A 17,440-nucleotide genomic window follows, 5' to 3' on the forward strand; every position below is an offset into this window, starting at 1 on the left:
CTGCAAATAAAAACGTATTTGATAGCTGTACTGTTCGTAGCATGTCCTATTTACACATATATACTAATAAAGCTACACATACCGTATCTTGTCTATCTGCTGAATAGGCCGTTTTACTAGCAGACCCCTGAGATGCAAGTTAAGACCTTCAACCCAACTATTTTATCAGTCTACTCTTACTGGAAGTGCATTGGCTGACCTGTATCTCCAACTGCAGTTATATTGATTGGCTGTGGGCAGGCTGGGGAGTCACGGTGGGGGTTTAGCCAAGACGTCGTCCTGATTGAGCCGAGCTCTGTCTCTGCTCCACCTCGGGTCAAAAGAATGCTGGATCAACTCATTATCTGAAATAAAGTTATGGAACAACACAATTGAACAGAACTGATTCAGAAGATGCGTTCAATAAAGGAAGCAGTGAATGTCGTAACACAGGAAAGCCCTTCCTATTAAAGGATTTTTTAAATGAATACATACTTTTATTTTGCAAGGAGGCATTAAATTAATCAACAGTGACAGTTAAGACTTTCATAATGTAACTATAATGTAGACTTCCATTTCAAATAAATGCTATTCTTTTACTCAAATAACACTGAAAGAACAAGTGTATCAAGGGTTTCCACAAAAACTATTAAGCAGCACACCTGTTTTCAACATAGATAATAATGAGAAATATTTCTTGAGCAGCAAATCATCACATTAGAATGATTTCTGAAGGGTCATGTGACACTGAAGACTGGAGTAATGATGCTGAAAATTCAGCTTTGCGTCACAGAAATAAATTGCTTATTAAAAAATGCAGAGATAAAAAACGGTTATTTTAATTTGTAATAATTCACAATATTACTGTTTTTAACTGTAAAATACAATAAATGCAACCTTGCTAAGCATAATATCATACCAACCTCAAAGTTTTGAACAGTAGTGCATATAGAAACTAAATGATATGACGTACAGCGGGGTGATCATACTGGAGTAAAGAGGTTAGGGAAACGTTAGAATAACGTTCTAAAAACCCAAAACTAACTTTCTGGGAACCAAAAACGAACGTTCTACAAAAAAAAAAAAAAACGAACGTTCTAGGAACGTTAAGAAAACTTTCCTTTGGTTCTGGGAACCAAATTTTTTTAGCTGGGATATAATTACATACATGTAAAATATAATCAATATATAAATAACTCTAATCAATATTTATTTAGATTTGATATGCATCTTTCTGCCTATTCAGAACTGTAACAAAAGCGTAATGACAGTTTTACCTACAATAATTATGCACCTTAATTATCAAAGATACTTTTTTGGCATTAAACCCCTCCTCAGCTCAAACATCTTCAGGAGCAGATGCCCCCCTCAGTTTTAAAGGGCATGACGCTTCTGAAAGTAGACATTCAATTTCATGGCATATGAAGTTTACACTGATTTCAATGTATTATCGTGGCTCATCTTTGCAAAGGTTTTTGTGTGGAGTTAGGGCAGCACTCGTCTTTTGCCTGTGTGTGAGTTGCTCATTTGAGTTTCTGCTCGATTGGTCAGCCTAATGTGGCCAGGCTCTGTCGCCCCTGGTAATTGTGCTCATTTCATTTTGGCAGCCTGCGAGGAGCTTGTCCATCACTACAAAGTATAATATATAACACTTATTCAGTAGTGTGCGTGTGTGCTGGTGTGTGAGAAAAGGGGAAAAAAATAGGACACAGGACACGTGTGTATGAAGACATAAGCATGTGGAGGGATGTTTATCGATTACAGCAATTACAAAAATGACATTAAAATAAATATATTTAAGAAGCTTGTGTGAGAATAAAGCCATTAGTGAGAATAACTCAAATGAAAGATGCTACTAACAAAACTATTGTAGTGTTTATGCAACTTACAGACCCTAATTATAAGGAGTGTAGAACAACAAAAAGCTACATTGATCATTTTTGTTTTCTCTTAAAGTGCCCTCAGATAAGTATTGGGAATCCTGATTCAATTTAGTGAATCGGTTCATTCAGATGAATCATTTAAATGAACCTGTATGAAAACAATGAATTGTTTTTTTTGGGGGAATAGCTTGTGTTTAATTGTTTAAATTAAGTGTTTAATAGAAAGATAATAGCTTGTATCTTCACTAGCAACAGTTTCAAAGTAGCTTCAACACTGCAGAAAGGCTACAGTGATGTCATCAAACTCATGATCATCATTATTATGAAATCTTTTCATTTGCTACAAAAGAAGCATCGCTTCCCTGACTTGGAGCAAAAAGGCTGGATAATTAAGTTTTAAGACGCGCCATAAATGTGTGTGTGAGCATGTGCATCTGTGCATATGAGAGTGAGTGAGTGAACGAGTGTGAGTGTGTGTGTGTGTGTGTGTGTGTGTTGTAGCTCATCTCTCCTGGCCATATGGGGCACAGGAGAGAAACCCTGCACACAGATGGCAGATCGTACAGCATTTTCTCTTCCATCTATCTCACAATCCTCTCTTTTATCTCTCTCTCTCTCTCTCTCTCTCTCACTCCTACAGAGTCAACTTTCATGCATAGACACACTCTCTCACTTTCTCTCAAACAGTCAACTTTCATGCACACACAATCTTTATTATTATTATTAAAAATACATGCACACACCCTATGAAACTCAAACCTATTCCTACATATTTGACATGAAATCTCAAGAAATGACAGCTGTACTTCATGTAAAACTATTTAATACACAATTCCTAAGAAAGAAAATATTTTTTTGGCATTGATTATGTATTATGCAGGGGTTTTGGGGTTGCATCTCTCATTAATTGGCAGACTACTTTAAAAACTTTTACATTTTTCTCACAACTTTTACATGTGTTACACTGCAGCACTATTAGAATTACTTCTATTTTAATTTGCAAGTTGTATTGTGTATTGTAGTCTTATAAATAACATGTATTTTATACATATAGATTATTAATTATAAATATAGAGCTGCATGAACTCCACAAGTTTATGTAAAACCGGATCAGCATAATTTGAGATTATCCAAAAACATCTTCTGTACATATGACCAATGTAAAAATTGCTTCCTTTAAATCTAAAAATAATGCAAAATACTATAATAAATAGATTTTACATCAACTTTATGTAGGTTTAATGTGTAGGAATGTGAATTTTGTTTTTAAAAAGAAACTAAATAACTAATTACATAAATGTTAACATTTGTATGTATTAGCATTTATCGCAGAGGCCTATGTAGGTAAATTACATGATAATATACATCTTATACACATACATCTTTTTGCCAATGTCAACAGTTATGAAAATCGATTGAATGTGATTTGTTAATTTCTTAAATTAATCAGTCAGCTTGCAAAGTGAATAGAAATCTTTAACTATCAGCATCATGAAATTAAGATGCCAATTCTGTAAGTTAAAAATAAAATAATTCCACCAAGAAATCTGAACACACACATGCACTTGCATGCAAATGTCACTATATTAATTTCATAGTGGCTCATCATTTTGATGAAGTAAAGGAGAGGGGGGTGAGGGAGGACAAAACAAGCTGTGCACAGCCGGGAGGGAGAAAAATATCACATTTTCCAGGTGATGAATTTTTCCAATTTCTCGCAGACAAGTACATAAACTCGTTCAATTAGGAGCAGAATCTGGAAATGAGGGACTGTGGACGGTTGGAGAGCCCGAGCCCTGATGGCTAATTTTATTGACTGGAAAATTGAATCAAATTGTTTCATTGAAACAATCAGCCTGTACTCCTTATATTCCACTCAACACAGACACAAACTCATGCAAAAAATAAATAAATAAATGCCACTATACGGTTCACACTCTTTTGCCAGGCATTACTTAAATGGATCATTTGAGAGTTGAGAGCTCAAAGAGCCCAAAGAGCCCAAACTTGCCCAGCCTGTCACAAAACAAGACGCATAGTCATTAGATTAAATTAAAACCAACAGATTTCTGACTGTAGAGGAGCCATAACTCCGGTCATTTCCATGCATGCCTCGGTGGGACATTAGAGCAGGTCTTCGGTGCCCTTTAACTGTAAACTGTCCATCTGTTCTACAGCGTTAAGCGTGCCAAGCTTCCCTCTGAGGGTCACATATCGAAGCAGACATAAGAAGAGACCTCCTTGTGGTTTCACATGAATGCATTTCACCAATGAGATCACCTCGAATAATGAGAATTCACTCTGTATTAGCAATAAGTTCAACAGGAGTTGGTTGTCTGTCCAACAGACCCTGCAGAAATAACTTATTTATGTGGTCATTATATATCTTACATAATATAATAGCAGTGGAGAGAGCTAATGTATTCACCGAGCTCATGGGCCTGTATCCAAATAAATATGCTGTGAAATTAAATATTAACCACATGAATACATTATATTTATTTAATGCACAAACCTCCCTCTGAAAAAAAGGGACATTTTATTGAGCCTTTTATCAAGGTCTTATGTAAAATGTTTTCATAGTCTTGGCTCTAGAAATAGTCTAGAAACTAGATTAATTAGATAGTTTCCCATAATAGTCATTATCATTAATCATTAAGGATGTTATTATTGATAATATATTACATTTTCCACTGACTAAAGCTTATTCAACCATCAATGTGCAAGTTTAAAAAGGTCAAAGACCATTCTTAGACCATCGCCATATAGAAAAACCTATACACTCACTCTAAAAAATGACTGTGAATTTAATGGTAAAAGACTGTAAAAATTTTATAGTATAAACCTGGTATCGTTAAGTTACAGTGTATCATCAGTGTATTACAAATAGACATCGACCGATATATCGATTTGCCGATATTTTTCCCGATATTTAAGCATTTTAACATAATCGGATATCGGTTTTGTAATATCGGATTCACCGATAACTTTGCCTGAATTAAATAATATGCAGCCATGAATGAGCGCATGTTGGAAATAAAAGTGCTGAATTTAATTCTCTCTCTATTGTCTATGCTCATCATTAGTCTCGTGAAGTCGGAGTCACGTAGGCTAATCCGTCAAGTCCTCTCCAAATAAAGACGTAACTTTGCATGAATTAAATAATACAGCCATGAATGAGCGCATGTTGGAAATAAAAGCGCTGAATTTACTTCTCTCTCTCATCATTAGTCTCGTGAAGCCACTTTCATATTGCTGTTCACTCAGCGGTTGATGCTCAGGAAATGCTCCAGCACGGCCACACACTAAATTATATTAACATTTACTATATAACCATTATTTAGTTAATAAACATCTAAATAAATACATCGCTATGGAAATTAATTATTTATTATCTCCGCGAACGATTGCAATTTGAGTACACTATAGTTCTGTGTAAATGCATAGATAAACCGCACTGTCAGCAGGCATTTCATAATCTAGAATGAAAAAAAACATATTAATAATTCTGATATAACATACCAGTTGAGAAATGCAATAAAACACGATGTTTTGTTTGTTATATTTCAATATTCCAGAGAATATTATTCAGTGAATTAACATTATCCAGTGAATTATTCTTCACTCTTTAGCCTATTAAACAGGTTATAAACCTAAAACTGTAATTTAAAATTAAGTTATAACTCCTGTCCTTTATTTATTTTCTCCATTTGAAAATGAGACATTCTACATTTATTTTGCTTATTGTTAAAATCAGTGTTGCCGCTGATGCTGATGAATAAAATGTTTTTATTGTTGTAATATGATTAAATTTACAACAAATATTAAGATTAAATTTAACATGAAAGACTGTTAATTTTCAACCTTTTTTTTTTTTTTTAAGATTACTGAAAGGAAGAAAAACCAAACTGAAGTATGGACTTACTTCAATCAGTTATTTATTTACTTTATAACAGTAAATAAATATCGGTTGTGCATATCGGTTATCGGGCACATAAACATGCAAATAATTGGTATCGGTTATAAAAAAATTAATATCAGTCGATCACTAATTACAAAGGTACAAAACCGATTTCAGTACTTCAGTATCCGTATCGGTTATATTGGTATCGGTAATAAAAAAATCAATATCGGTCGATCACTAATTACAAAGGTACAAAACAGATTTCAGTACTTCAGTAGGTTGGTATATTAACATTATATCAGTTAAAGAAATTACGGTATTTAACTATAAATTTAAGTTAAAACTGTAAAACCTAAAATGTTGCTACCATATTTTTTACAGTAAAATACTGGCAACCACAGCTGCTGTTTTTTTTTTTTTTTTTTACAGTATATTAACGTTGCAAATAAAGCAGATTATTGATGTATGTTTTACAAGAAATGCATGCTAAATGTGTTTCTTTGTAATTTAAAAATGTACTAACTATTTCTGAGTAAAAATAGTTTTTACACCAATTTTTTAGTGTAGAAAATGGTCAGACATCCTCCTGGACAAGAGCCCTCAAAGCTAGTCTAACAACGAAGCAATTTCTTGCCCAAAATGCTAGAAATCAATGCTTGCCAATGAAAAAGAGCTGTCCATACATGTTTACACGTCAGAAATGCCTCAGCAAACCTCTAAATCCATGACTAATTATAGTGACAAATCAATAACCCAAACTGAAATCTCTCCTAAGCACATAAACCAACAAAGCAACGAAGATAAACTGCTGTACGAGATGTTAAAATCACAGTGAGAACTAATAACTAAGAGAATCAATCCATTGGTTACTGAATCAGCAGAAACTACTGAAAGCAAAGAGGCGATTTAAACTACCACAGGATCTGTAATGAAATGACTAGAATGACTTGGCCTACTACTGAAAATTCACAAGTTATGAAGTCTTGCTTTATATGACTCGTATTGTTGAGCAGTCACACAAAGCTATACTGCTGAAAGCTGCATAATCTCCCTGCTCTTGATTTGTAGCGGTGAAGGCAGAAGGAGTTTGTGGCCTCTTCTGGATTCGCCCCAGATAGGCAATATTCAGAAATGTGGCACCTAGAAAAACATACCAGTGGCTCAGATATGCAACATTAGAACAAAGTCAACCCTGATGCAGGAACTGGAATTATTTGTCGAAACTTGTACTGCCGTTCAGGGAGAAGCACCGCTGGGCCTGGCTGTGAAACACTGGTAGTGAGGGATCAACTAGCCATGCAGGCCAACACTTTGAAAAGATGCCATGGAGATGAATGCGTTAAGTTTGACATTGACCTGGCAGATTTACACTTATGGAGCTAGTGTATATTTGGAATGGGCTGTTCTATATAAACACACCGTTCAAAAGTTTGAGGTCAGTACATATATTCTTTTAAGAAATTAATAATTTTATAAAAGGGTCATATAATACGATTTCACCTTTTTTACTTTTGTTAGTGTTTAATGTAGATTGTGAGCATAAACAACATCTGCAAAGTTAAGAAGCTCAAATTTCAAATGCAAAGGGAGAAATTGTCTTTTACAGAATTAGCATAGCATCACCTACAGCGAACGGCTGGTAAGGGACTACAACAAAATACTTCCGGGTTACTGACGTCATAAACCCAGATAAACCCCGCCCCCGAGAACATGCAACGAAGGGGGTGAGGCCATGCTGCGCTGCTTTAGAGAAGAGGAAGAAAACTAGGGGTGCACGTAAAAATCTATTCATATGCTGTATGAATCGCGATTCTGTCTTCTAATGATTCTAATGGATTCACAAGTTTCAAAATCGATGTTCTAAAGCAGCGGTTCTTAATACTGTTCCTCGTGTCGCTCTACTCTGCATCTCTCTCCCTCTCACACATTCAGATCAGCTCAGCTCCAACAATGAACTGTTCCAATTATTCACTTATTTTCACACAGCTATGACAAGCGTTATACATGGACGCACATGCGGTTGCCATACTTTATTAAAGCTTTAATCATGATAAAACCGTATATTAAAAGCTAGCATAAGCAGTAGCATAATAACAGCATATCAAAGTATGAGACAACAACAAACAAAAAACATAGGCCTACCATTAAAAGCCTTGCTTGCACAGGTTCTGCGCGATCCTCTTCACTAATATCCTAATACTCGGCGGTTTAGCGAATCACAACACACTGGACCAACTAACCAATCTCAGCCCATCGCTTATTTCTAAGGGAGGGGCTTCATAAATGCAGGAAATGATCAGAGCATTTATCAGAGAATAGTGTACATAACGGTGTAAATTATGTGAAAAATAATGTGTTTTTTAACAAATGAAGCATTAACACATTAGATTAGATTGCACCCCATAAACATAATCAAGCCTAGAATAAAAACCAGTCAATCACCCCTTTAAAGAAGAATTCATTGAATTCATCCAGTGACAGTAAAGACATTTATAATGTTATAAAAGATTTCTATCATCAAAGTAATTTGATTTCTTTTGAAGTAAGAATTCCTGAAAACAATCCATAAAAAAAATACCACAACTGTTTTCAACATTGATAATTAAAAAAAAAGCATATTAGAGCACCAAATCAGCATATTAGAATGATTTCTGACATGGATTAAAACATTGCCAACCCCAAACTTTTGAACTTGTGTCGTATAACATATTCAAAGTGTATATGTAACATGATATAATATGTACCATGTATGCATGGAAAATATTAACTTTTTTATTATTATTAAATGCAACCAAAACTCGTCCCACTTTATATTAAGTGGTCTTAACTACTATGTACTTACACTGAAATTAATCATTTGATGCAATGCATTTATTGCGTACATACATGTTTTTACATGTATTTATATTTTCAAAAAATACCTGCATGTATTTTTTTCCCGTATACTTACACTATTGACACATCCCAAACCTGTCCCTAATCTTACCCGTATCCCACCTCAACAGCAGCAAAAGTGTTTTGCAATACAATATGAACAATATGAATTTTTGATGCAAGTACATAGTAGTTAAGGCCACCTAATATAAAGTGGGACCCAAAAACTTTCATAAACTCATCATTTTCCATTAAATGTTTCAGGCATCAAATTCAGCTGCTTTTTTTTTTATATATCTCTAATGGTTTTCCATTCATCTACAATTTATTGAAGCCCAATTTATTGAATCTTTAAACATTCCTGACATGCTAACATTTATTCTATTCCTAAACAACACTATGACATATAGTAGACTAGCATCACAACTAGGATAAATGCTATATGTAATACCCATTTAAACAGAGAGGAAAGTTTATGAGACGTAATGAGAACGATTTAGTGGTGGAGCTGTCATTACAGACAAGCGTCTCATCATGTTTTATTGACAACACGCATCTTCAGTTAGCCAGCAGGGAGGCAGCAACCCAGAGGCTACAGATTGAACAGACGCAGGAAGCTAATGTGCTAATGCTGCCGCTTAATGACTCAGTAAGAGCTTAGCAAACTGTCCACTATAATAAGAGAGAACACCCTGAACAAAAAAGCAACGTAGCTGTAAGAGATGCCGTTATCTGTTTATTTCCAATTACAGACATTTTAACTTGAGTTTTTTTTTTTTTCATTTATTGGTTTGTTTATTTGTTTTAACTAACATTAGCAGGTTTGGGTTGATTTAATGCTTGATAAATTGGTGGAATAATGAACGCATCTTGCTGTATATGAGCATCTGACTCTAAATGTATGAATCTAATGTGTTAGCATTTACTTAGCTAAACTATAGACGGAAAAATATCCCCATAAGCTGAATCTGACAAAACCTCGATTTGGAGACGTGCGCAAAGATGACACAAAGTGTTTTTCAATTCTAAAAATCCAATGTAAACGCATGTGAAAATGGACCAATTTTCATGTTGTTGTGAACAGGCCTTAAAGGGATAGTTCACCCAAAAATGACAATTCTGTCATCATTTACTCACCCTTAAGTTGTTACAAACCTTTCTTTCTTCTGTGAAAAACAAACTAAGATATTTTGAAGATTGTTGGTAACCAAACAGTTGCTGGTATATTGACTTCCTTAAAAATACTATGGCAGTCAATGGTCAACAGCAACTGTTTGGTTACCAAAATTAACATATTTTTCTGCATTCAACAGAAGAAATAAACTTATACAGGTTTGGAACAACATGATGGTGAGTAAATGATGTCAAAATGTTCATTTGTGGGTTTTCATGTGCAATTTGTCTGTTCAGACCAATGTGAAAATTAAGCCAGACTGATGAATGAAAATACAGAGATACACAAGGACAGCAGCATAAAATGCTATTTGAGTCACGTATCTGATTGATCAAGATACTGATATACCCTATGTATTTTATTTGCCCGGTTCTGGATTCTTCCTTTCCTATTCACTGCCGCTTATACCAATTCATACTTTATGTTCATAAACACCACCAAGTCATACTTTATTAAACAGCAGCGTTTACAGATCAGCCTTTAGGCATCATTGAGATACTATTACAGTTTTTTTATATTTTAAATGTTTTTGTTTTTATATGATCTGTTTTTATTTTTGAAATTTTGGTAATTTTGTTTTGTCATTTTTTTTTTTTAATGTCTATAAAGTTTTTAGTCGTTTTTATTTTAGTTTTAGTTTTGTAGCACTAAAGCGGAAGTTTTTATGTTTTACTTTATTCATAATTTTATTTCATTTTATTTAAAAAAAAAAAAAAAAAGTTTTATGGTTTTAATTTTAGTTAACGATAAAAGTTCCACTTATGGTTGGCCAGTTTTCTTTGCGTTACAGTGGAAAAGACATTAGAACACCTCTTTATATTTAAAAAAAAATAATAAATGTGTCTGACTGATGGCATGCGAATATTTGCGTCAGTCCCAACAGGCGCAATAACTGCTGTTCATTCAAATTAAAAAGATTATCGCCCCAAACATTCAAATTGGCATGAACAAACCTTTAGTCTGTAGCAACTCCCATTAGCTTTATAAAAACAACATGTTTAGCAGCAGTTTGGTTTAGATAAGTAAATGCGCATGTGTGTTTGAATTGGAAACTCTGTTGGAAAACATGTGTGAGGAAACAGGTTTTCCTAAGCTAGAGGAAACAGCACAAACCCCGAAGACAGACAGGAAGTGCATGCAGCAGGACACCAGCTGACTGACACACGCACATACACACGCAAAACCAATGCTCCTAAAAGATTCTCAAGGGCCATCCGACTCCATAATTTAGTCCAAGGTGCAGACATTCATTTTCTCAAGATGCCCAAGATTTTCCACCCCTCCCTCAAGGCCTGGCTGGTTTCCTGCAGGCCATCCCACCCCCTGCGGTGCGTCACGCAGACAGATCGCACCGGTGACTGTAGCGGACACTCAGGCATCGGGCCGCGAGCTCGCAGGAATTCCCTGACAGAGACATAATGGCCTCCGGAGCATGGCGGCTCCTTTGGATTTGTTCCCTTGACTTCACACGTCTTCCCATCCCCTCCTGCTCCTATGAAACGCCCTTTCAAAGAGGTCAGCGCTCAGGGTCGTCAGTCACGTCACAGGGTCATTTCCCGTCGATATTCTGCTTGATGTGTGCATCCCTGACATGTGGATCGCCGCTTACATTCGTACGGCTCTGGATCCCTGCCACTCTTCCTCTCTTCTCACCTGCAGTTCCGCAGCGGGGTTCCTCTGGCTTTCCCAGATCGTAAAACTCACAAGGATGTTGTTTCTGGTCCCACCCCCCCTCTACTGTAGCGTGTGAACTGGCCGTTCAGTCAGCGGACCTCATGCATCCTCTGAGGGTGCGTCCATTTTTTCTTGGTTGAAGGCCAGAGAGGGCAAACTGCTCCGAGGGTTTTAGCTTTGGAGACTTACAATAATGCGATTCTTCTGGTGGGTTTTTTTCAGATACTCTTCTCACAGTCGTCAAAAATCTCTTCTACACAGCTGTTTAGCCAAGTATGTGGCCTTAGTGTTTAAGCAGAGGCATCCAAACCTGCTCCTGGAGGATCACCGTCCTGCAGAGTTTAGCTCCAACCCTAATTAAACACAACTGAACCAGCTAATCAAGGTCTTCAGACTCAGTAGAAACTTCCAGGCAAGTGTGTTGAAGCTGAACTCTCCTGGCTCTCCAGGAACAGGACTGGACAACCCGTGTTAAAGCTACAGCAGTTAATTAACAAATAAATTTAAAAATTCTCTGAATTTCGCCGTCACACAGTGATCTCATCAATGAAATGTTAATGTTTTTTTAATTCATCAATGATAACGAGATGTAAAATTTGCATGTTTGAAAATCAAAATACTGTTGATGAAAATACGTACATATGTATATGTATACATATACGTCATATTCAATAATTATAATTTTTCATAATTTTACTATAGCTGTACTTAACCTATATGTGTATATGTGTGTGTGTGTGTGTGTATATATAAAACAATCCTTTACAAGAGACAAAAGAATTAGGCTAGCAGCAAGACAAACACTGCAACAATATTACAGTATTATGAATACTGAAATGCTTTAAGGTCATTTTCACTAGAATAAATAACTAAGATGCAATATGGCACTAGTTGTGATGGTATGAAAACGAAAAAGTCTGCAGCATGATAAGAAAGACATGAAAATAGCTCTACATCAATGCATATATTATGGAAATTAATATTAGGAAATATCTGACCGGTTGACCAATCAGAATCATGTATTTCAGAGTTGTGTAATCAGACAAAATGCAGAGTAAATGTAAATTTGTGAAAAGAAGAAACAAAAAAAGAAGAGCACTGCAGACACCTCACTGGCTGTAACAGAGCAGTGCCGCATGCACCATGAAACACCACGTGCAATATGTAAAGCTCTTCAGCAAACAGCCCTAATTTGAGTCTTAATTACCTTTGACTGGCTCCAAGTACACTTAGGAGAGGCTCCCTACTGCCCAGAGTCCTCATTCTCCTTATTCAATAATAAACAAACATATGCACTCAAACCCGACCACATGCACACACATACACACACACTCATTTAATACACTCCACGGCAAGTAGATTTAAGACACTCTCTATATAATTTCCTGTTTACTGCTGTTTACCACTCATTAGCTTTGGCGCTGGATGTTTGGATGCTCTCACAGGAAATACTGGCTCTCTGTCGGACTGACTGTCTGTCTTTCATTTCATCCCCCTCGCTTTCTCTTTCCACTGTCTGGCCCGCATGAGTCTGTCACAAATGGATACACAGACAGGATGGTCTACACAAGTGGCTGCCAGAAACGCACAAAAGGATTGAGAGAGAATAAGTGCTGATGTTAAGAGAAATGAACTTTTTCCCATAGTGCCGCAAGAGCTGCGAGGTCAACAACTGCTGACTACTAATAACACAATAGACTGAAAGAGGACTGATTTATCATGTGATGAAGACCATTTTGTCATTTAGTAGAAACATCCACTTCATCCAAAACTAAATACAGTGGCCACAAAAAGTATTTGGAGACTTAAACTGCACTTACAAATGTGTGAATATCATAAAAGCATACTAATGATTAGATGTGTTCTCCTGTTCATCGTAATGATGTTTAATGTACCCCGGCAGCCTCTGTACTTCCATTTAGCCACCTTTTTATTACCCCAAACAAGAGTGGGGTGCTACTTCTGTATGTCGTAGAATAAAACGTGAAAATATCTTACGCTTGTGTTAACTCATTTAACCAGAAACTCATTCAGTGACTTCATAACAATGGAAGCACTCAATGGAGAAAGGTGTTTTTGCAGCCAGGCGGTATAGTCATGACATTTATGATGGATGTGTGCTAACGCTAACCAGCCAAACCTTGAGCACTTGGTTTAGTTTGAAGACTGAAGACAGAAGGCTAATCCGAAATCAGATCTTCTAGCACGGTGCTTTCAAAACCCTGGGTCAAGACTTGAAAAAATGGGTTGCCAGGATGATTTAAGGAAAAATGTACATATATATATATATATATATGCACCGGCAACAGGAACTCGCCGACAGCGACATCTTTATTCACAGCATTTACAACCGGTGAACGGAGGATGCCCTGATCGGAGCAGTATTTGTTGTGTGTCAAGGGTTTTGTGATAACGGAGATGTGAATGCACAATTCATGTGATTAAAAGAGCATGAAAATCTGACTAAATCTCCTATGACTACTTCAGTGTTACATATCATCAAGGCTGAGAAAAGAACACAATGCTGCAAACCAACAGGTAAATGCTGTTATTGCTGTTTCCATGTTTGTGAAGCAAATAGGTTTAAATGGCTTTTTAAAAATGCCTGGAAGTCAGTGTTTCGCGTGTGTTTGGCCAATCAGCAAACTTTTAGACCCTTCTCTGAAGTAGGAGCTAAATTAGTTCCCCCAAACGGAGTTCCTAGAACTATAAATACGTTCCTAGTTCCTGCGGTGCGAACACACCAAAAAGGGGAACTTCTGTCAGTAGTTCTAGGAACTATGGAAAGGTTCTACTGTTGCGAAAGCGCCTTCTGTTACAAAGTTCAAGACTCAGGGAAGAAGGAAGGGAATCGGCAAACGTAACTTTAATAACAAAGTAAACAAACATCAAAACGAAAGCTGCTACCGCCTCGCAGGAGAATCAAATGTGTTTAGCCAATCACGGACGTAGCGGTTGATATCTGGAATGCACTCACCGCTAAAAAAAGAGTTTTTGTTCAGTCCTGAGTTCTGGAAGCTTGAGAATCCTCTCATTACAATGAACAATGTGTAGATACTATGTAAATAAGAGTTGTGCCGTGTAGAGAGATTGATTGATTATAACTTTGAGTCATTAAGGGAGCACTCTTTGCAGGCTTTCTTATATAGTCCATTCAGAATTTGAATAAAAGTTTAGTTTTTCATGCTGCTAAGAGGAATAACATGGTGTACATGCTACAAAGTAATGACTGACATGATGATAATCATAACAATGTAATGGACAAGATATGCCAAAACTGATGTGAGGCTAAAGGCCCGTTCACACCAAGCACAATAACTATAGACCATTTCAAGGATGTAAACAATAACAAAGGCGTTGGAACTCTACTGCGCATGTCTGGCCCTGAAGCATTTCCGGTAGCGCCATTTTTAAATCTCAGATCTGTCAAAACAAGCGCGTACTATTTAAGTCTAGTGAAAACGTAATATTTAAGTTATTTAATAAATAAATAAACGGTGATTGGAATACCCTAAATATGTCTGAGGCGCAAACCTACAAGGAGCATTAAAAGTAGTCTTCCGGACAGCTCTGACTGATGCTGCCTGTGCGTGTATCTGCGAGAGATGGCGGTAAATGTATCGCAGTCTGGATGCTTACAATTAACTCCATAGCGGAAAGTTTGGGATCATTTGTCCGTACAATGGATGACATCAGTCTTATGTTTGGTTAAACTGAAGCTAGACAAACAGTGTCACTTACGTACTTATCATGGTTTGTCGCCAAGATGTCCGGGGAGCTGATTTGTTGACATTTCACTTGCATTGCTGGGTCAGTCTATGCAAATATTATTTTCCATATTTATTTGTATAGCGCTTTTCACAATACATATAGTTTCACTGCAGTTTTACAGAACATGCATGTATATTACAACGCTATATGAATGCTAATAAACTAATCACTACATGCAATTATTACTGATTTTATTCGTTTTAAAGTGTGTGCTTAGTTTGGTTAAGTTTGTTGCTGTGGAACAGTGCGATAAATAATTTGAATGCTCTATCGGCCATCATGTTGTCACAAATAAGATGAATGCAATTCAGTGCTGGCTACGGTGTTTTGCACACACCTTTATTAGCTTTTTTAAAAGATAAAAGTATAGCCTACATGCAGATTAATAAATGCACACACACTAAATACAGTATATATGTGGGTATAAATGTGTTTATGCACATTTACTGTAAACACATACACATACAGTAGTACTGGTCAAAAGTGTGGGCACTATTACTATTTTTAATGTTTTTCCGAATCAGAATGAGCTTTATTGCCAGGTATGTTTACACATACGAGGAATTTTTTTTTTTTTTTGTGACAGAAGCTTCCACAGTGCAACAGAATGACAGCGACAGGACAAAAAACACAGATAATAAAAAGAAGAATTAAACAATAGAACAAGTAAATAAGGAATTACAATATACAAATTGACAATTGCATGTACAGGTATATAACAATAGAGTTATATGTACAGGTATATTATGTGCAATTGAAATGTAGACTAAGTATGTGTGTGTTAGATAAATAAGTGTATAAATAGTGTGTGTTCCACAATTATTGTCAAGTGTTCATGAGATGGATTGTCTGAGGGAAGAAACTGTTCCTGTGCTGGCCGTTCTGGTGCTCAGAGCTCTGTAGCGTCGACCAGACAAGAAAAACAAAACAAAACAGACTTTTTGAAAGAAGTCTCCAATGCTCATCAAGCCTGCATTTAATTGATCAAAAATACAGACAAAAAGAGTCATATTTTGAAATATTACAATTTAAAATAATGGTTTTCTATTTTAATGTGCTTTAAAATGTAATTTATTTCTGTGATCAAATCTGAATTTACAGCATAATTACTCCAGTTATCAGTGTCACATGATCCTTCAGAAATCATTCTAATATGCTTATTATCGGTGTTGGAAACAATTGTGCTGCTTAATATTTTTTATAACCTGTGATAATTTTAGGATTCTTTGAAGAATAAAAGAACAGCATTTATTTAAAATATAAATATTTTGTAACAACATGCTACTACTGTTCAAAAGTTTGGGGTCAGTATTTTTTATTTATTTATTTTTTGAAAGAATATTAATACATGTATTCAGCAAGGATTTTAAATTGATTAAAAAAGTGATAGTAAGGACATACTGTTAGGAAAGATTTCTATATTTTGAAAATCCCTGCCAGGATTCAATCAATCAATTCTGTATAAAGCATCACAGGTTCCAGAAAAATATTAAGCAGCACAATTTTTTCCAACACTGACAATAACCAAATATCAAATCTGCACATAAGAATGATCTCTGAAGGATCATGTGACAAGACGAGTAAAGGCTGATGAAAATTCAGCTTTGCATCACAGAAATAAATATAAAGAATATTAAAACAAAACCATTATTTTAAAAAGTAATAATATTTAACAATATTACTGTTTTTGTTTGTATTTTTGATCAAATAAAATGGAGGCTTGATGAGCATAAGAAACTTCTTTTAAAAACATTAAAAATAGTAATGTGTCTAATAGTAATAAATCTAATACTAATAGTAATGTATAGTGTGACTTTTGACCAATACTGCATATAAACAAAAGACATCCTCTCACTTTCAACTGTTTCCACCAAATTTATTAATATGTGATCAATATCAAAAGCAGCAGTCAGTATCTGGCCTGGCCATGAGCAGCTTTAAGTACTACATTGCATTTCATCCTCAAGTTCTCAAACACATCTGGGTGTTCATATGGTCACATGTGGTTTGGCACTGTCCTGTCTCCCTGTAGCACTCAGTGACATTACAGATGACGGCTTTCCTAAAGACAAAAGTAGAAAAACAATTATTTAATTTAATGCACAATATTTAAAAATAATTCTATTATTGTTTAATACATCAGTATGTTGGAATTAACATTAGACAAGCTTAATAAGTGAT

The 17,440-nt window shown here is 35.7% G+C and overlaps 1 long non-coding RNA gene across 5 annotated transcripts in view; it reads right to left on the reverse strand.

Annotated features, from left to right (window-relative positions):
• LOC131536050 (uncharacterized) overlaps positions 1-17,440 on the reverse strand; it is a 195,056-nt gene that overhangs the window by 153,578 nt on the left and 24,038 nt on the right. For all 5 annotated transcript variants that reach the window (XR_009269819.1, XR_009269821.1, XR_009269820.1 and 2 more), the window contains one exon: positions 200-344. This is a non-coding gene — a long non-coding RNA (uncharacterized LOC131536050). The remainder of the gene's footprint in view (positions 1-199; positions 345-17,440) is intronic.

Source organism: Onychostoma macrolepis, chromosome 03, assembly GCF_012432095.1.
Source record: "Onychostoma macrolepis isolate SWU-2019 chromosome 03, ASM1243209v1, whole genome shotgun sequence".
Classification (NCBI taxonomy): domain Eukaryota; kingdom Metazoa; phylum Chordata; class Actinopteri; order Cypriniformes; family Cyprinidae; genus Onychostoma; species Onychostoma macrolepis.